Genomic DNA, 22428 nt, shown 5'->3' with positions numbered 1-22428 from the left:
TATGGGATATACTGTATATATAATGTGAGGGGTGGACTCACTTATGTGAGATTCTGTATATAATGTGAGGGGTGGAGTCACTTATGGGAGAAACTGTATATATAATGTGAGGGGTGGACTCACTTATGGGGGATACTGTATATATAATGTGAGGGGTGGACTCACTTATGGGATATACTATATATAATGTGAGGGGTGGACTCACTTATGAGAGATACTGTATATAATGTGAGGGGTGGACTCACTTATGGGGGATACTATATATAATGTAAGGGGTGGACTCACTTATGGGAGATACTGTATATAATGTGAGGGGTGGACTCACTTATGGGAGAAACTGTATATATAATGTGAGGGGTGGACTCACTTATGGGATATACTGTATATATAATGTGAGGGGTGGACTCACTTATGGGGGATACTGTATATATAATGTGAGGGGTGGACTCACTTATGGGGGATACTGTATATATAATGTGAGGGGTGGACTCACTTATGGGATATACTGTATATATAATGTGAGGGGTGGACTCACTTATGGGAGATACTGTATATATAATGTGAGGGGTGGACTCACTTATGGGATATACTGTATATAATGTGAGGGGTGGAGTCACTTATGGGATATACTGTATATAATGTGAGGGGTGGACTCACTTATGGGAGATACTGTATATAATGTGAGGGGTGGACTCACGTATGGGATATACTGTATATAATGTGATGGGTGGACTCACTTATGGGAGATACTGTATATATAATGTGAGGAGTGGACTCACTTATGGGAGATACTGTATATAATGTGAGGGATGGAGTCACTTATGGGAGATACTGTATATAATGTGAGGGGTGGACTCACTTATGGGATATACTATATATAATGTGAGGGGTGGACTCACTTATGGGATATACTATATATAATGTGAGGGGTGGACTCACTTATGGGAGATACTGTATATAATGTGAGGGGTGGACTCACTTATGGGAGATACTGTATATAATGTGAGGGGTGGAGTCACTTATGGGAGATACTGTATATATAATGTGAGGGGTGGACTCACTTATGGGATATACTGTATATATAATGTGAGGGGTGGACTCACTTATAGAAGATACTGTATATATAATGTGAGGGGTGGAGTCACTTATGGAATATACTGTATATATAATGTGAGGGGTGGAGTCACTTATGGGAGATACTGTATATATAATGTGAGGGGTGGAGTCACTTATGGGATATACTGTATATATAATGTGAGGGGTGGAGTCACTTATGGGATATCCTGTATATATAATGTGAGGGGTGGACTCACTTATGGGATATACTGTATATAATGTGAGGGGTGGACTCACTTATAGGAGATACTGTGTATATAATGTAAGGGGTGGACTCACTTATGGGAGATACTGTATATAATGTGAGGGGTGGACTCACTTATGGGAGATACTGTGTATATAATGTAAGGGGTGGACTCACTTATGGGAGATACTGTATATAACGTGAGGGGTGGAGTCACTTATGGGAGATACTGTATATAATGTGAGGGGTGGAGTCACTTATGGGAGATACTGTATATAATGTGAGGGGTGGAGTCACTTATGGGAGATACTGTATATAATGTGAGGGGTGGACTCACTTATGGGATATACTGTATATATAATGTGAGGGGTGGACTCACTTATGGGATATACTGTATATAATGTGAGGGGTGGACTCACTTATTGGAGATACTGTATATATAATGTGAGGGGTGGACTCACTTATGAGAGATACTGTATATATAATGTGAGGGGTGGACTCACTTATGGGAGATACTGTGTATATAATGTGAGGGGTGGAGTCACTTATGGGATATACTGTATATATAATGTGAGGCGTGGACTCACTTATGGGAGATACTGTATATATAATGTGAGGGGTGGACTCACCTATGGGAGATACTGTATATATAATGTGAGGGGTGGAGTCACTTATGGGATATACTGTATATATAATGTGAGGGGTGGACTCACTTATGGGATATACTGTATATAATGTGAGGGGTGGACTCACTTCTGGGATATACTGTATATATAATGTGAGGGGTGGACTCACTTATGGGAGATACTGTATATATAATGTGAGGGGTGGACTCACTTATGGGGGATACTATATATAATGTGAGGGGTGGACTCACTTATGGGATATACTGTATATAATTTGAGGGGTGGACTCACTTATGGGAGATACTGTATATATAATGTGAGGGGTGGACTCACTTATGGGAGATACTGTATATATAATGTGAGGGGTGGAGTCACTTATGGGATATACTGTATATATAATGTGAGGGGTGGAGTCACTTATGGGAGATACTGTATATAATGTGAGGGGTGGACTCACTTATGGGAGATACTGTATATAATGTGAGGGGTGAACTCACTTATAGGAGATACTGTATATATAATGTGAGGGGTGGACTCACTTATGGGAGATACTGTATATATAATGTGAGGGGTGGAGTCACTTATGGGAGATACTGTATATAATGTGAGGGGTGGAGTCACTTATGGGAGATACTGTATATAATGTGAGGGGTGGACTCACTTATGGGAGATACTGTATATAATGTGAGGGGTGGAGTCATTTATGGGAGATACTGTTTATATAATGAGAGGGGTGGACTCACTTATGGGAGATACTGTATATATAATGTGAGGGGTGGACTCACTTATGGGAGATACTGTATATATAATGTGAGGGGTGGACTCACTTATGGGGGATACTGTATATATAATGTGAGGGGTGGACTCATTTATGGGAGATACTGTATATATAATATGAGGGGTGGACTCACTTATGGAAGATACTGTATATATAATGTGAGGGGTGGAATCACTTATGGGAGATACTGTATATAATGTGAGGGGTGGACTCACTTATGGGAGATACTGTATATAATGTGAGGGGTGGACTCAATTATTGGGGATACTATATATAATGTGAGGGGTGGGGTCACTTATGGGATATACTGTATATATAATGTGAGGGGTGGACTCACTTATGGGAGATACTGTATATAATGTGAGGGGTGGACTCATTTATGGGAGATACTGTATATATAATGTGAGGGGTGGACTCACTTATGGGAGATACTGTATATAATGTGAGGGGTGGAGTCACTTATGGGATATACTGTATATAATGTGAGGGGTGGACTCACTTATGGGAGATACTGTATATAATGTGAGGGGTGGACTCACTTATGGGAGATACTGTATATATAATGTGAGGGGTGGAGTCACTTATAGGAGATACTGTATATATAATGTGAGGGGTGGAGTCACTTATGGGATATACTGTATATAATGTGAGGGGTGGACTCATTTATGGGAGATACTGTATATATAATGTGAGGGGTGGACACACTTATGGGAGATACTGTATATATAATGTGAGGGGTGGACTCACTTATGGGAGATACTGTATATAATGTGAGGGGTGGACTCACTTATGGGATATACTGTATATATAATGTGAGGGGTGGACTCACTTATGGGATATACTGTATATATAATGTGAGGGGTGGACTCACTTATGGGATATACTGTATATAATGTGAGGGGTGGACTCACTTATGTGAGATACTGTATATATAATGTGAGGGGTGAACTCACTTATGGGAGATACTGTATATAATGTGAGGGGTGGAGTCACTTATGGGAGATACTGTATATATAATGTGAGGGGTGGAATCACTTATGGGATATACTGTATATAATGTGAGGGGTGGACTCACTTATGGGAGATACTGTATATATAATGTGAGGGGTGGAGTCACTTATGGGAGATACTGTATATATAATGTGAGGGGTGGAGTCACTTATGGGAGATACTGTATATGTAATGTGAGGGGTGGACTCACTTATGGGAGATACTGTATATATAATGTGAGGGGTGGACTCACTTATGGGGGATACTATATATAATGTGAGGGGTGGACTCACTTATGGGAGATACTGTATATATAATGTGAGGGGTGGACTCACTTATGGGAGATACTGTATATATAATGTGAAGGGTGGACTCACTTATGGGAGATACTATATATATAATGTGAGGGGTGGACTCACTTATGGGATATACTGTATATATAATGTGAGGGGTGAACTCACTTATGAGAGATACTGTATATAATGTGATGGGTGGACTCACTTATGGGGGATACTGTATATATAATGTGAGGGGTGGACTCACTTATGGGGGATACTGTATATAATGTGAGGGGTGGACTCACTTATGAGAGATACTGTATATAATGTGAGGGGTGGACTCACTTATGGGAGATACTGTATATATAATGTGAGGGGTGGACTCACTTATGGAAGATACTGTATATATAATGTGAGGGGTGGACTCACTTATGGGATATACTGTATATATAATGTGAGGGGTGGAGTCACTTATGGGATATACTGTATATATAATGTGAGGGGTGGACTCACTTATGGGATATACTGTATATAATGTGAGGGGTGGAGTCACTTATGGGATATACTGTATATATAATGTGAGGGGTGGACTCACTTATGGGATATCCTGTATATATAATGTGAGGGGTGGAATCACTTATGGGATATACTGTATATAATGTGAGGGGTGGAGTCACTTATGGGATATACTGTATATAATGTGAGGGGTGGACTCACTTATGGGAGATACTGTATATATAATGTGACGGGTGGAGTCACTTTTGGGATATACTGTATATATAATGTGAGGGGGGACTCACTTATAGGAGATACTGTATATAATGTGAGGGGTGGACTCACTTATGGGATATACTGTATATATAATGTGAGGGGTGGACTCACTTATGGGAGATACTGTATATATAATGTGACGGGTGGAGTCACTTATGGGATATACTGTATATATAATGTGAGGGGGGACTCACTTATAGGAGATACTGTATATAATGTGAGGGGTGGACTCACTTATGGGATATAATGTATATATAATGTGAGGGGTGGACTCACTTATGGGATATACTGTATATATAATGTGAGGGGTGGAGTCACTTATGGGAGATACTGTATATATAATGTGAGGGGTGGAATCACTTATGGGATATACGGTATATAATGTGAGGGATGGACTCACTTATGGGATATACTGTATATATAATGTGAGGGGTGGAGTCACTTATGGGAGATACTGTATATATAATGTGAGGGGTGGACTCACTTATGGGATATACTGTATATATAATGTGAGGGGTGGACTCACTTATGGGATATACTGTATATAATGTGAGGGGTGGACTCACTTATGGGATATACTGTATATAATGTGAGGGGTGGAGTCACTTATGGGAGATACTGTGTATATAATGTGAGAGGTGGGCTCACTTATGGGAGATACTGTATATATAATGTGAGGGGTGGACTCACTTATGGGAGATACTGTATATATAATGTGAGGGGTGGACTCACTTATGGGAGATACTGTATATAATGTGAGGGGTGGACTCACTTATGGGATATACTGTATATATAATGTGAGGGGTGGAGTCACTTATGGGAGATACTGTATATATAATGTGAGGGGTGGACTCACTTATGGGATATACTGTATATATAATGTGAGGGGTGGACTCACTTATGGGATATACTGTATATAATGTGAGGGGTGGACTCACTTATGGGATATACTGTATATAATGTGAGGGGTGGACTCACTAATGGGAGATACTGTATATATAATGTGAGGGGTGGACTCACTTATGGGATATACTGTATATATAATGTGAGGGGTGGAGTCACTTATGGGATATACTGTATATATAATGTGAGGGGTGGACTCACCTATGGGAGATACTGTATATATAATGTGAGGGGTGGAGTCACTTATGGGATATACTGTATATATAATGTGAGGGGTGGAATCACTTATGGAATATACTATATAATGTGAGGGGTGGACTCACTTATGGGATATACTGTATATATTGTGAGGGGTGGAGTCACTTATGGGATATACTGTATATATAATGTGAGGGGTGGACTCACTTATGGGAGATACTGTATATATAATGTGACGGGTGGAGTCACTTTTGGGATATACTGTATATATAATGTGAGGGGTGACTCACTTATAGGAGATACTGTATATAATGTGAGGTGTGGACTCACTTATGGGATATACTGTATATATAATGTGAGGGGTGGAGTCACTTATGGGAGATACTGTATATATAATGTGAGGGGTGGAATCACTTATGGGATATACTGTATATAATGTGAGGGATGGACTCACTTATGGGATATACTGTATATATAATGTGAGGGGTGGAGTCACTTATGGGAGATACTGTATATATAATGTGAGGGGTGGAGTCACTTATGGGATATACTGTATATATAATGTGAGGGGTGGAATCACTTATGGGATATACGGTATATAATGTGAGGGATGGACTCACTTATGGGATATAGTGTATATATAATGTGAGGGGTGGAGTCACTTATGGGAGATACTGTATATATAATGTGAGGGGTGGACTCACTTATGGGATATACTGTATATATAATGTGAGGGGTGGACTCACTTATGGGATATACTGTATATAATGTGAGGGGTGGACTCACTTATGGGATATACTGTATATAATGTGAGGGGTGGAGTCACTTATGGGAGATACTGTGTATATAATGTGAGAGGTGGGCTCACTTATGGGAGATACTGTATATATAATGTGAGGGGTGGACTCACTTATGGGAGATACTGTATATATAATGTGAGGGGTGGACTCACTTATGGGAGATACTGTATATAATGTGAGGGGTGGACTCACTTATGGGATATACTGTATATATATTGTGAGGGGTGGAGTCACTTATGGGAGATACTGTATATATAATGTGAGGGGTGGACTCACTTATGGGATATACTGTATATATAATGTGAGGGGTGGACTCACTTATGGGATATACTGTATATAATGTGAGGGGTGGACTCACTTATGGGATATACTGTATATAATGTGAGGGGTGGACTCACTAATGGGAGATACTGTATATATAATGTGAGGGGTGGACTCACTTATGGGATATACTGTATATATAATGTGAGGGGTGGAGTCACTTATGGGATATACTGTATATATAATGTGAGGGGTGGACTCACCTATGGGAGATACTGTATATATAATGTGAGGGGTGGAGTCACTTATGGGATATACTGTATATATAATGTGAGGGGTGGAATCACTTATGGAATATACTATATAATGTGAGGGGTGGACTCACTTATGGGATATACTGTATATATTGTGAGGGGTGGAGTCACTTATGGGATATACTGTATATATAATGTGAGGGGTGGACTCACTTATGGGAGATACTGTATATATAATGTGACGGGTGGAGTCACTTTTGGGATATACTGTATATATAATGTGAGGGGTGACTCACTTATAGGAGATACTGTATATAATGTGAGGTGTGGACTCACTTATGGGATATACTGTATATATAATGTGAGGGGTGGAGTCACTTATGGGAGATACTGTATATATAATGTGAGGGGTGGAATCACTTATGGGATATACTGTATATAATGTGAGGGATGGACTCACTTATGGGATATACTGTATATATAATGTGAGGGGTGGAGTCACTTATGGGAGATACTGTATATATAATGTGAGGGGTGGACTCACTTATGGGATATACTGTATATATAATGTGAGGGGTGGACTCACTTATGGGATATACTGTATATATAATGTGAGGGGTGGAGTCACTTATGGGATATACTGTATATATAATGTGAGGGGGGACTCACTTATGGGATATACTGTATATAATGTGAGGGGTGGACTCACTTATGGGAGATACTGTATATATAATGTGAGGGGTGTACTCACTTATGGGATATACTGTATATATAATGTGAGGGGTGGACTCACTTATGGGAGATACTGTATATAATGTGAGGGGTGGACTCACTTATGGGATATACTGTATATATAATGTGAGGGGTGGACTCACTTATGGGATATACTGTATATATAATGTGAGGGGTGGAGTCACTTATGGGAGATACTGTATATATAATGTGAGGGGTGGACTCACTTATGGGATATACTGTATATATAATGTGAGGGGTGGACTCACTTATGGGATATACTGTATATAATGTGAGGGGTGGACTCACTTATGGGATATACTGTATATAATGTGAGGGGTGGACTCACTAATGGGAGATACTGTATATATAATGTGAGGGGTGGACTCACTTATGGGATATACTGTATATATAATGTGAGGGGTGGAGTCACTTATGGGATATACTGTATATATAATGTGAGGGGTGGAATCACTTATGGAATATACTATATAATGTGAGGGGTGGACTCACTTATGGGATATACTGTATATATAATGTGAGGGGTGGACTCACTTATGGGAGATACTGTATATAATGTGAGGGGTGGAGTCATTTATGGGAGATAATGTATATATAATGTGAGGGGTGGACTCACTTATGGGAGATACTGTATATATAATGTGAGGGGTGGACTCACTTATGGGAGATACTGTATATAATGTGAGGGGAGGACTCACTTATGGGAGATACTGTATATATAATGTGAGGGGTGGAGTCACTTATGGGAGATACTGTATATAATGTGAGGGGTGGACTCACTTATGGGAGATACTGTATATAATGTGAGGGGAGGACTCACTTATGGGAGATACTGTATATATAATGTGAGGGGTGGAGTCACTTATGGGGGATACTATATATAATGTGAGGGGTGGACTCACTTATGGGAGATACTGTATATAATATGAGGGGTGAACTCAATTATGGGAGATACTGTATATAATATGAGGGGTGGACTCACTTATGGGAGATACTGTATATAATATGAGGGGTGGACTCAATTATGGGAGATACTGTATATATAATGTGAGGGGTGGACTCACTTATAGGAGATACTGTATATATAATGTGAGGGGTGGACTCACTTATGGGAGATACTGTATATAATGTGAGGGGTGGACTCACTTATGGGAGATACTGTATATAATGTGAGGGGTGGACTCACTTATGGGAGATAATGTATATATAATGTGAGGGGTGGAGTCACTTATGGGAGATACTATATATATAATGTGAGGGGTGGACTCACTTATGGGAGATACTGTATATAATATGAGGGGTGGAATCACTTATGGGAGATACTGTATATTGTATGTATAATGTGAGGGGTGGAGTCACTTATGGGATATACTGTATATATAATGTGAGGGGTGGACTCACTTATGGGAGATACTGTATATATAATGTTAGGGGTGGAGTCACTTATGGGAGTTACTGTATATATAATGTGAGGGGTGGAGTCACTTATTGGAGATACTGTATATATAATGTGAGGGGTGGAATCACTTATGGGATATACTATATATAATGTGAGGGGTGGAGTCAATTATGGGAGATACTGTATATATAATGTGAGGGGTGGACTCACTTATGGAATATACTGTATATATAATGTGAGGGGTGGACTCACTTATGGGAGTTACTGTATATATAATGTGAGGGGTGGAGTCACTTATGGGGGATACTGTATATATAATGTGAGGTGTGGACTCAATTATGGGAGATACTGTATATATAATGTGAGGGGTGGACTCACTTATGGGAGATACTGTATATATAATGTGAGGGGTGGAGTCACTTATGGGATATACTGTATATATAATGTGAGGGGTGGACTCACTTATGGGATATACTATATATAATGTGAGGGGTGGACTCACTTATGGGAGATACTGTATATATAATGTGGGGGGTGGACTCACTTATGGAATATACTGTATATATAATGTGAGGGGTGGACTCACTTATGGGAGATACTGTATATAATGTGAGGGGTGGACTCACTTATGGGAGATACTGTATATATAATGTGAGGGGTGGAGTCACTTATGGGAGATACTGTATATATAATGTGAGGGGTGGAGTCACTTATGGGAGATACTGTATATAATGTGAGGGGTGGACTCACTTATGGGAGATACTGTATATATAATGTGAGGGGTGGACTCACTTATGGGAGATACTGTATATATAATGTGAGGGGTGGACTCACTTATGGGGGATACTGTATATATAATGTGAGGGGTGGACTCACTTATGGGATATACTGTATATAATGTGAGGGGTGGACTCACTTATGGGATATACTGTATATAATGTGAGGGGTGGACTCACTTATGGGAGATACTGTATATATAATGTGAGGGGTGGACTCACTTATGGGATATACTGTATATATAATGTGAGGGGTGGACTCACTTATGGGATATAGTGTATATATAATGTGAGGGGTGGAGTCACTTATGGGATATACTGTATATATAATGTGAGGGGTGGACTCACTTATGGGAGATACTGTATATATAATGTGAGGGGTGGAGTCACTTATGGGAGATACTGTATATAATGTGAGGGGTGGACTCACTTATGGGAGATACTGTATATATAATGTGAGGGGTGGAGTCACTTATGGTGGATACTGTATATATAATGTGAGGGGTGGACTCACTTATGGGAGATACTGTATATATAATGTGAGGGGTGGAGTCACTTATGGGAGATACTGTATATATAATGTGAGGGGTGGAGTCACTTATGGGAGATACTGTATATAATGTGAGGGGTGGACTCACTTATGGTGGATACTGTATATATAATGTGAGGGGTGGACTCACTTATGGGAGATACTGTATATATAATGTGAGGGGTGGAGTCACTTATGGGAGATACTGTATATATAATGTGAGGGGTGGAGTCACTTATGGGAGATACTGTATATAATGTGAGGGGTGGACTCACTTATGGGAGATACTGTATATATAATGTGAGGGGTGGACTCACTTATGGGAGATACTGTATATATAATGTGAGGGGTGGACTCACTTATGGGAGAGACTATTTATATAATGTGAGGGGTGGACTCACTTATGGGAGATACTGTATATATAATGTGAGGGATGGAGTCACTTATGGGAGATACTGTATATATAATGTGAGGGGTGGACTCACTTATGGGGGATACTGTATATATAATGTGAGGGGTGGAGTCACTTATGGGAGATACTGTATATAATGTGAGGGGTGGACTCACTTATGGGAGATACTGTATATATAATGTGAGGGGTGGACTCACTTATGGGGGATACTGTATATATAATGTGAGGGGTGGACTCACTTATGGGATATACTGTATATAATGTGAGGGGTGGACTCACTTATGGGATATACTGTATATAATGTGAGGGGTGGACTCACTTATGGGAGATACTGTATATATAATGTGAGGGGTGGACTCACTTATGGGAGATACTGTATATATAATGTGAGGGGTGGACTCACTTATGGGATATACTGTATATAATGTAAGGGGTGGAGTCACTTATGGGAGATACTGTAGATAATGTGAGGGGTGGAGTCACTTATGGGATATACTGTATATATAATGTGAGGGGTGGAGTCACTTATGGGATATACTGTATATATAATGTGAGGGGTGGAGTCACTTATGGGAGATACTGTATATATAATGTGAGGGGTGGACTCACTTATGGGAGATACTGTATCTATGTCATTTCTCAGTAGATATTTTAGTATGTATATATTTATCTTATTTATCATTTACAGTATATTTTTTCTTTCTTTTCCCTTTCTTCATCTTTTATCTATTTATTGTTCTGTCTATCATCAGACGTGTCTCTGCACACGATCAGAACATTCTTCTGCTGAAATGTTCTGTGCTGCTGTGGATATTGATAGTCTCATGGTAAGCACTTTATCCCAGTCTAGACACTGTCCGCCCCTGCTGTCCCCTTTTGTATACTGACCGCTGTCACATTGCTGGGAATGTCTCTGGCAGGGAGAAGGTTATATTTCGCAGACTGCGCCCACTGTAAGTTATATGAGGTCACAAGTTTCCATCTGTGATTGTGAAGGATTGGGCAGAAACCAGACCAAACAAACCCGACTTTAGCCAATTAAAAGTCGCTTTCATCCTCCTGACATAATAGATCCTAATAGAAAATATCAAGGAGGTGATTAGCGTTATTGCCGCTGATCTCCTTAACCTCCAAACAAATCTAGATGTCCAGATACAATTGCATATGATTCACATTTATTTTTCAAAGTCCCCCTGATCCTATTTAATACGTCGGCATTTTTGCCACCAGTAGCTAAGAAAATAGACTGGAATGAAGAGTAAATATTAGGTTTTCTTACAGTCTCTTTTATAGCCAAAGCTTATTAGGGCTTCTATAAGAAAGGGGCATTCCAGCCATATGGTCCTTCTATATGGCTCCTATAGGACCCATGTCAAATATCTATCTATCTCTCCAGAGGCGTAGCTTGTAGCTTCTGGGCCCGATGAATAATCTACAACAGGGCCTCATATGCCAATTATAATACTGGTCTCATATGGGGCAGATGTGCTTTAGGGCCCCCTAACGCACCAGGGCCCCGGTGCGACTGCTACCTCTGCTTCCTCTATAGCTATGCCCCTGTATCTATCTATCTCATATCTATCTATCTATCTATCTATCTATCTCATATCTATCTATCTATCTATCTCATATCTATCTATCTATCTATCTCATCTCTATCTATCTCATCTCTATCTATCTATTTCATATCTATCTCATCTCTATCTATCTATCTATCTATCTTTCTCATATCTATCTATCTATCTGTTTATCTATCTAGAAAAAAGGAATCCTCCGCAGCACACAAATTCTTGAAAACGTGAACATTTATTCCATCAAACAATGAGTGTAGTAAGGTTAGGGCCAGCCCTTCCATGGGATCCAGTGGGACCATTGGTTCCAGGCGGCACTTTTCAGGGCACTTTGCTGTCCCTTTTTTTTATGCCTCCTAGGTTCATGGTAGCTCCGGCCCTGCAACTGCGCCGCCGCTGCTCACTGTTCTAAAGTGGCACAAGTGACTTCCCTCCGCAGACCCACGCAGGAGAAAGTCAGTGAAGTCACTCGTCAAGCTGCCGCCGGAGAGAAGAAGCGCTGCGCAGGCCAGGTAAATGTGTTTCTGTGTGTGTGTCTGTGTTTGTGTCTGTGTGTGTATCTCTGTGTGTGTGTGTGTGTGTGTATCTGTGTGTGTGTGCGTATCTCTATGTGTGTGTGTCTGTGTGTGTATCTGTGTGTGTGTGCGTATCTCTATGTGTGTGTGTTTGTGTGTGTATCTGTGTGTGTGTGTGTCTGTGTGTGTCTCTATGTGTTTGTGTGTGTTTGTGTGTGTCACATACCGGCAGGACTGGTGGTCGATCCTCTGAACCAGAGAGGCGATGGCACGGGTTGTACCAGAGGACCGGTTCTAAGTGGTTACTGGTTTTCACCAGAGCCCGCCGCAAGGCGGGATGGACTTGTTGCGGCGGTAACCACCAGGTCGTGTCCTCCAGTAGCAACTCGACCTCTCTGGTAGCTGATATGGCGTGGTACACAGGGAGCAGGCAAGATCGTAGTCGGACGTAGCAGAGGTCAGGGCAGGCGGCAAGGGTTCACAGGCTAGTATACGGTAGCAAGGGGTTCGGCAACTGGCAAGGCAATAATCACAGTAGGGAATGCTTTCTCAGAGGTACAAGGCACAAAGATCCGGCAAGGGCAGGAAGGGGCAGGTGCCTTTTATTGGGAAATCACAGTGGGAGGTGAGGAACCAGCACACCAATTACCGGTGCGCTGGCCCTTTAAATTTACTGAAGCCGGCGCGCGCGCGCCGGGACCCAGGAGCAAGGAATGCCGCGCAAGGAGCAGGTGAGATGAACGGGGACGCGGCGCGTGAGCGAGATCCAGCCGCCACGCTAGCCGCATCCCTGCTACAGAGAGACCCTCGCTCCCGGTCAGTGCGTTTGACCGGGAGACGCCGGGACCGGCACGGAGGACAGAGGCAACGGGCGCTCCGGTCCGGAGGTGGAGACCGGAGTGCTCGCTGTGACAGTGTGTGTGTGTCTGTGTGTGTCGGAGGGGGACTATGCTTACCTAATTTGGGGAAACTGCTACCTAATGTGGGGAATCTATGCTACCTAATGTGGGGAAACTATGCTACCTAATGTGGGAAAATGTCTACCTAATGTGGTAAACTATACTACCTAATGTGGGGAAACTATGCTACATAATGTGGGAAACTGCTACCTAATGTGGTAAACTATACTACATAATGTGGGGGAAACTATACTACCTAGTGTGGGGATACTGCTACCTAATGTGGGGAATCTATGCTACCTAAAGTAGGGAAGCTATGCTACCTAATGTGGGGGGACTGCTGCCTACTGAATGCTGCAGATTAATGTGAGTTGCAGTGCAATTTTATGGTATAGTACTTTTTTTTGGGGGGAGTGGGCTCAGCATTTCACTCTTGGACCCAGGCAGCACAATGTCTTGGGCTGGCCCTGAGTAAAGCAACTTTGTAACCAGCTCTTCTGGTCTCTCTCAAGCTCAGTACAAATGGTTCACAACACACTATATAAGGATATCAATCAGATATATAAAGTGTTACACATATTCCAATCAAGTGTAAAGTTACACAAAATATAGTAATATAGTGACAAATTCAATACAGTGCATACATGTGACAATATCATAATATATAGTGTATATATATATATATATATATATATATATATATATATATAGTTGCAGTGTATTCATATCAACTCACCCCTTATAAACACCAATATTCTTCAATAAGATCCTGATTATGAATCAGGAACAACTGTGCACAATTAAAAACAGTATCATACAGTTCATCAGGGAGCGCTCACTCACCAGGTAAGGATAGTAATAATCATCAGTGGCATGTTTCATTACAACGTGCACAAGGCACCCGGAGTGCATCATGCAGGAAGATACTTACGGAAGAACACTCAGAACATCTCTGTAACCAGGACTGCACACAGGAGGTACAGATCTTGCGTCACCATATTGGAAAAGGGAATCTCCCATACATAGATGAAAACAAAACAAAACAAATTGAGGAACAAACAATAAAGTAGAGACACTTGTTCTGTATTAGCACATCCGGTCCGATCCGAATCATGGCTGCTTGAAGTGCACCCACACATATTTTGTATGAGTCGGTGTGTGACAGGGTCTGAACACAGGAACATTTAGGTGCCGAGCTCAGACAGCCCCACCAAAATCGGCATCACTCCCCAAGCACCATCTCTAAAATCACACCACTCACCCTTACGGCCAATAACATTTAGGGCATATTCACATTAAACCTACTTGGACTTAGTGTCTGTTACTATTCCAAAACAATTTTAAAAAATTTAACAAACTAATAAATAAAAAAGGTAAAATAAACAAAATAAAAAAAATAATAGAAAATAAATTCTCCCATATTTCCCGTCTCATTATGTGTGCACAAAAATAATTTGAGTAAATATAATTTTATTGTCAACTAGCTGAGTACTCGGCGTTGCCCGGTTTTTCCTTCCTAATCCTTGTTGGGGAGGAAAATAAACAAAGAAAGAAGCTTTTGACTTCATATCCCGTCCTCATTTATTGTTGCTATATCCCGTCCTCCTATCCCGACCTCCTATCCTGACCTCCTATCCCGACCTCCTATCCCGACCTCCTATCCTGACCTCCCATCCCGACCTCCTATCCCGACCTCCTATCCTGACCTCCCATCCCGACCTCCTATCCCGACCTCCTATCCTGACCTCCCATCCCGACCTCCTATCCCGACCTCCTATCTCAACCATAGAGAATGGGCTTAATGAGACCATAGAGAATGTTAAATAACACCTATTTTTCTTTTCCTTTTCTCTCTTCTTTTTTCTTTTTTGGCAACTTCTCTGTGGTCTCATGGTATCCCATTTTTTCATGTGGTCACCTCCACAACTGTATACCAACGATCCATTTTCCCCTTTCCCCCCCTTTTTTTACCGGATTACTCTAACTAAGTGCTAAGTATTAGTAAGTAGTAGTACACATTGAGTGTTTTTTATTTCAATAATTAGAGATCCTGTAATGCCAGTTCGGACTACTGGGGTGGTTCTGATTTTTTCCAGTATAAGATTGTTGTCATGCACCACTTTGTTCTATGTGACATATTTTTATAGATATATATTTATGTAAAAAAGTTTTATTTTAATTGATCCTCCAGCTATTATTATTATTATTATTATTATTATTATCTCTGTTTTACATATAGTTTTATATATATATATATATATATATATATATATATATATATATAAAATGTTTTTAATTTTTTTATATATAATTTCCTATATGTATGTATATAGATGTGTATGTGTGCGTGGACGTGTATATACACATGTGTTTATATATATGTGTATATATATATATATATATATATATATATATGTATATCTGTCATTTGTTACATCCTGACCATATATAGAAGGGGTTGCGTTAACATACATGTGTATGTATGCGTATTTTTCATGTCCCATACATTATGTGCGTTTTTTTCTTTCCCCTATTTTTTATTATTCTTTTTTCCTATTTTGTCTTTTTATTATAGTTTTATTAATTGTTTATTAATTGATTTTTTCCTTGATTAAGTGTTTAAATGTATTTTATGAGTATGTATGCTTACATTTGTATATTTGATGTGAAAATCTACTTTGTCAGGTAGTGTATATAAATCCCTCCCTGAGAAGTGTTTGTTATGCCTGATGAAACCGCGCAAGCGCGGTGAAACGCGTCGCATTGGATTAAATCTGTTCGCTACACACCTGGCTCTATTGTCTTCTCCTTGGTCAGCGCCGGTATTCCCATCTCTTCCGAAGTTCGCTTTATATCTCTCCGCTATTTCTGGGAAGGCTGCAGACCGGGATCATTATATCATACGCACATCTTGGTTGTGTGGGAGTGCACACAACCTGGCAGGGTGAGCCTTCACTTTTTCCCTCCCACACACCTGTGATCCCGTTGGTTCTTCACAAGGGCGCGCCTGTTTTTCTTTTTGTTTTACAGACCTCCTATCCCGACCTCCTATCTCGTCCTCCTATCCCGTCCTTATATTCCGTTCTCCTATCTCGAACTCCCACCCCAACCTCCTATCCCGACCTGTAATATATGTACCAGGTATTGAAATATCTCCAGCCGTTCGGAAGTTATGTGGGAACATACATTTCCCATTGATTTGCATCGGACTTTAAACAAAAACCCCGACCTCACAAATGGGGGTAGTTACGGGTTAAATTAACTATCCTATATTTCAAGTGGACATATAAATAGCATGTGATCAAGTATTATCGAAATATCTCCAGCCGTTTGGAAGTTATGCAGTAACATATATTTCCCATTGACTTGTATGGGACTTTAAACATAAGCCCCACCCCTGGCAAATGGGGGTGAGTAAGGGTTAAATTACCTATCCTATGTTTGTTGTAGACATATAAGTAACATGTGTGCCAAGTGTCATGTTAATATCTTTAGCCGTTTGGACGTGATGCTAGAACATACACACATACATACACACACACATACAGACAAACATACATAAATACATTGAGTTTTATATATATACTAGGAGGAAGATTTTGACTTTATATCCCGTCCTCATATATTGTTGTCACATCCCAACCCCTTATCCTGTCCTCACATCCCGACCTCCTATCCTGTCATCATATCTCAACCTTATATCCCATCCTCACATCCCGTCCTCATATCCCGTCCTCCTATCCCGACCTCCTATCCCGTCCTCCTATCTCGACCTCCTATCTCGACCTCCTATCTCGACCTCCTATCTCGACCTCCTATCCCAACCTCCTATCCCAACCTCCTATCCAATCCATTTAATCCCAACCTCCTATCTTGAACCTCCTATCCTGACCTCCTATCCCGTCCTCATATCCCGTGCTCCTATCTCGACCTCCTATCTTGACCTCCTATCCCGACCTCCTATCCCGTCCTCCTATCCAGTCCATCTATCCCAACCTCCTATCTCGACCTCCTATCTCGAAGTCCTATCCCGTCCTCCTATCCCGACCTCCTATCCTGTCCTCCTATCCCGTCCTCCTATCCCATCCTCCAATCATCCCATCCCGTCCTCCTATCCCGTCCTCCTATCCCGTCCTCCTATCCCGTCCTCCTATCTCGACCTCCTATCCCGACCTCCTATCCCGTCCTCCTATCCCGACCTCCTATCCCGTCCTCATATCCCGACCTCCTATCCCGACCTGTAATATGTGTACCAGGTATTGAAATATCTCCAGCCGTACGGAAGTTATGGGGGAAGATACATTTTCCATTGATTTGCATGGGACTTTACACAAAAACCCTGACCCTCACAAATGGGGGTAGTTAAGGGTTAAATTAACTATCCTATATTTTAAGTGGACATATAAGTAACATGTGATCAAGTATTATGGAAATATCTCCAGCCGTTTGGAAGTTATGCAGTAACATTTATTTCCCATAGACTTGTATGGGACTTTAAACATAAACTCCGCCCCTGCAAATTGGGGTGGGTAAGGGTTAAATCACCTATCCTATGTTTGTTGTTGACATATAAGTAACATGTGTGCCAAGTTTCATGTTAATATCTTTAGCCGTTTGGACGTGATGCTGGAACATACACACACATACATACATACATACATACATACATACACACACACACACACACACGTTGAGTTTTATATATATATATATATATATACTAGCTGAGTACCCGGCGTTGCCCGGTTTTTCCTTCCTCATCCTTGTTGGGGAGGAAAATCAGCAGAGGAGGAAGCTTTTGACTTCAAATGGGGGTGAGTAAGGGTTAAATTACCTATCCTATGTTTGTTGTTACATAGTTACATAGTTAGTATGGTTGAAAAAAGACATACGTCCATCAAGTCCAACCAGGGATTTGAAGGGAAGGGTGTAAGGGGATAAGGGAAAGGGATGTAGTTTTATAATTCTGCATAAGCATTAATGTTATTTTGTTCCAGGAATGTATCTAATCCTGTTTTAAAGTTGTTAATTGTTCCTGCTGTGACAAGTTCCTGAGGTAGACCGTTCCATAAATTCACAGTCCTCACGGTAAAGAAGGCGTGTCGCCCCTTTAGACTAAACCTTTTCTTCTCCAGATGGAGGGAGTGCCCCCTCGTCCTTTGGGGGGATTTAACCTGGAACAGTTTTTCTCCATATTTTTTGTATGGGCCATTAATATACTTATATACGTTTATCATATCCCCCCTTAAACGTCTCTTCTCAAGACTGAACAATTGTAACTCCTTTAATCGCTCCTCATAGCTAAGATGATCCATGCCCCATATTAGTTTAGTCGCGCGTCTCTGCACCCTTTCCAACTCCGCAGTGTCACTTTTATGAACAGGCGACCAAAACTGAACAGCATATTCCAGGTAAGGCCGTACCAATGATTTATAAAGGGGGAGTATTATGTCCCTGTCCCTTGAGTCCATGCCTCTTTTGATACATGACAATATCCTGCCGGCTTTGGAAGCAGCAGCCTGACATTGCATGCTATTCTGTAGTCTGTGATCTACAAGTACACCCAGATCCTTCTCTACCAGTGACTCTGCCAGTTTAATCCCCCCTAAGACATACGACGCATGCATGTTATTAGTACCCAGATGCATAACTTTACATTTATCCACATTGAACCTCATTTGCCAAGTGGATGCGCAGACACTTAGTCTATCCAAGTCATCTTGTAACTTATGCACATCCTCTATAGACTGTACTGTGCTACAAAGCTTGGTGTCATCTGCAAAGATAGAAACAGAGCTGTTAATGCCATCCTCTATATCATTGATAAATAAATTAAACAGCAGCGGGCCCAGTACTGAACCTTGGGGTACACCACTAATTACCGGGGACCAATCAGAGTACGAATCATTGACCACCACTCTCTGGGTACGATCCATGAGCCAGTGTTCAATCCAGTTACAAACTAAAGTTTCCAAGCCCAAGGACCTTAACTTACCTGTCAGACGTCTATGAGGGACAGTATCAAACGCTTTAGCAAAATCCAGAAACACTATATCCACAGCCATTCCTCTGTCAAGGCTTCCACTTACCTCTTCATAAAAGCAAATTAGATTGGTTTGACAATTTCTATCCTTAGTAAACCCATGCTGGTTATCACTTATAATACAATTATCCCCTATGTATTCCTGTATGTAATCCCTTATAAGTCCTTCAAACTATTTACCCACAATGCACGTTGGACTTACCGGTCTATAATTGCCTGGCGAAGACCTAGAGCCCTTCTTGAAGATTGGTACCACATTAGCCTTGCGCCAGTCCCTTGGCACAATACCAGACACCAGAGAATCTCTAAATATCATGAACAGGGGTACAGATATTACTGAACTTGCCTCTCTAAGAACTCTTGGGTGCAATCCATCCGGCCCTGGAGATTTGCTTACATTTACTTTACTTAACTTACCTTGTACCATCTCTACATTAAGCCAGTTCAGTACATTACATGATGTGTTACCAGCACTGACCTGGCCAATGTCAGCTCCTTTTTCCATAGTGTATACAGAACTAAAGAACCCATTCAGTAGCTCCACCTTCTCTTGATCGCCCGTGACAACCTCCCCATTATCATTATTAAGGGGTCCTACATGCTCTGTCCTTGTTTTTTTTGCATTTATATATCTAAAAAAATATTTAGGATTCGTTTTGCTTTCTTTGGCCACCTGTCTCTCATTTTGAATTTTTGCTGTTTTTATTACATTTTTACAGATTTTATTAAGCTCCTTGTACTGTTTAAATGTTATCGCTGACCCATCAGATTTGTATTTTTTGAAGGCTATTTTTTTGTTGTTTATTGCTCTTTTAACATCATTTGTCAGCCATGTAGGATTTAGTTTCAATCGTTTATATTTGTTCCCCTTTGGTATATATTTAGCTGTATAGTTATTTAGAGTTAATTTAAAGATGTCCCATTTACCTTCTGTATCAGTATTTGAGAACACCTCCCCCCAGTCTATGTCCTGTAGTGCAGATCTCAGCCCAGGGAAATTTGCCTTTTTAAAGTTATATGTTTTTGCTTTCCCCGTCTGTCTTTGTTTTCTACATTTTAAGTAAAAAAGTAACTATATTGTGGTCGCTATTACCAAGGTTTTCCCGCACAGTTACATTACCAACCAGCTCTGCGTTGTTGGAAATGATCAGATCCAACAAGGCATCACTTCTTGTTGGGTCCTCCACAAACTGGCCCATAAAATTATCCTGCAATAAATTTAGGAATTTTCTCCCCTTTGTAGTTTTAGCCAACCCCGGACCCCAATCTATATCTGGATAGTTAAAATCTCCCATTATTACCACTGTACCTGCCCGGTCGGCCCTCTCTATTTGTTTATGAAGCCGACCTTCTATCTCTTCAGTGATATTAGGGGGTCTGTAGATTACACCAAATATTATTTTTTCAGTATTTCCCTCCTTTTGTAATTCTACCCACAGTGATTCCACATCCTCAGAATCATCACACACTATGGCATCGTTCACACTGACTTTCATACCACTTCTAACATATAGACAGACTCCACCACCTTTTCTGTTCGTTCTATCCTTGCGAAACAATGTAAACCCCTGCAGATTGATAGCCCAGTCATGCGAGGAGTTCAGCCATGTCTCAGTGACCCCAACTATATCAATATGTTCCTCCAGTATCAAGGCCTCAAGCTCCCCCATTTTATTTGCTAGGCTTCTAGCATTTGTGAACATACACTTTACATTTCCATTAAGTTTTACACATATAGTCTCACTAATGGGATTTTCAGAGTTATTGGGGTTAATGTTATTATTTGAGTTATAAGGGCTAATTGTACTATTTAAGTTATTGGGGCTAATGGGATTTTTTGAGTTATTGGGTCTAATGTTATTATTTAAGTTATTGGGGCCAATGGGATTTTTTGCGTTATTGCGTCTAACGTTGTTATTTAAGTTATTGGGGCTAACGGTATTTCTTGAGTTAATGGGGCGTATTGTAGTTATTGAGGCTAATGGAATTTTTTGAATTATTGGGATTACAATTTTTCGGGCTACATTTATTTTTACAGCTGGTTTGTAACGCATGAATCTCCTTATCCACTGCTCTTAACCTCCCCCCACAGGACTCCTCTCCACCCACCATTATGTCCTGACCCCTCTCTAACCTATCCATCCCACTGTCTGCTTTCTTTGCTTTATTATCCTCCCTCCACTCACCTAGTTTAAATACTCAGCCACCCCTTCCTGGATTCTCTCCCACAGCACGGCAGACCCCCTTCCATTCAGGTGCAAATTATCCGTAGAATAGAGTTTGTACCCCAATCCGTAGAATAGAGTTTGTACCCCAAATCCGTAGAATAGAGTATGTACCCCAAATCGGTAGAATAGAGTTTGAACCCCAAA

At 40.7% G+C, this 22428-nt stretch overlaps 1 protein-coding gene across 5 annotated transcripts in view; it reads left to right on the top strand.

The window, feature by feature from the left end:
* PKHD1 (PKHD1 ciliary IPT domain containing fibrocystin/polyductin) overlaps positions 1-22428 on the top strand; it is a 707308-nt gene that overhangs the window by 555863 nt on the left and 129017 nt on the right. The window lies entirely within an intron of this gene.

This window comes from Hyla sarda, chromosome 3 (assembly GCF_029499605.1).
Source record: "Hyla sarda isolate aHylSar1 chromosome 3, aHylSar1.hap1, whole genome shotgun sequence".
Classification (NCBI taxonomy): Eukaryota; Metazoa; Chordata; class Amphibia; order Anura; family Hylidae; genus Hyla; species Hyla sarda.
This window is presented reverse-complemented; position numbering and strand designations above follow the sequence as displayed.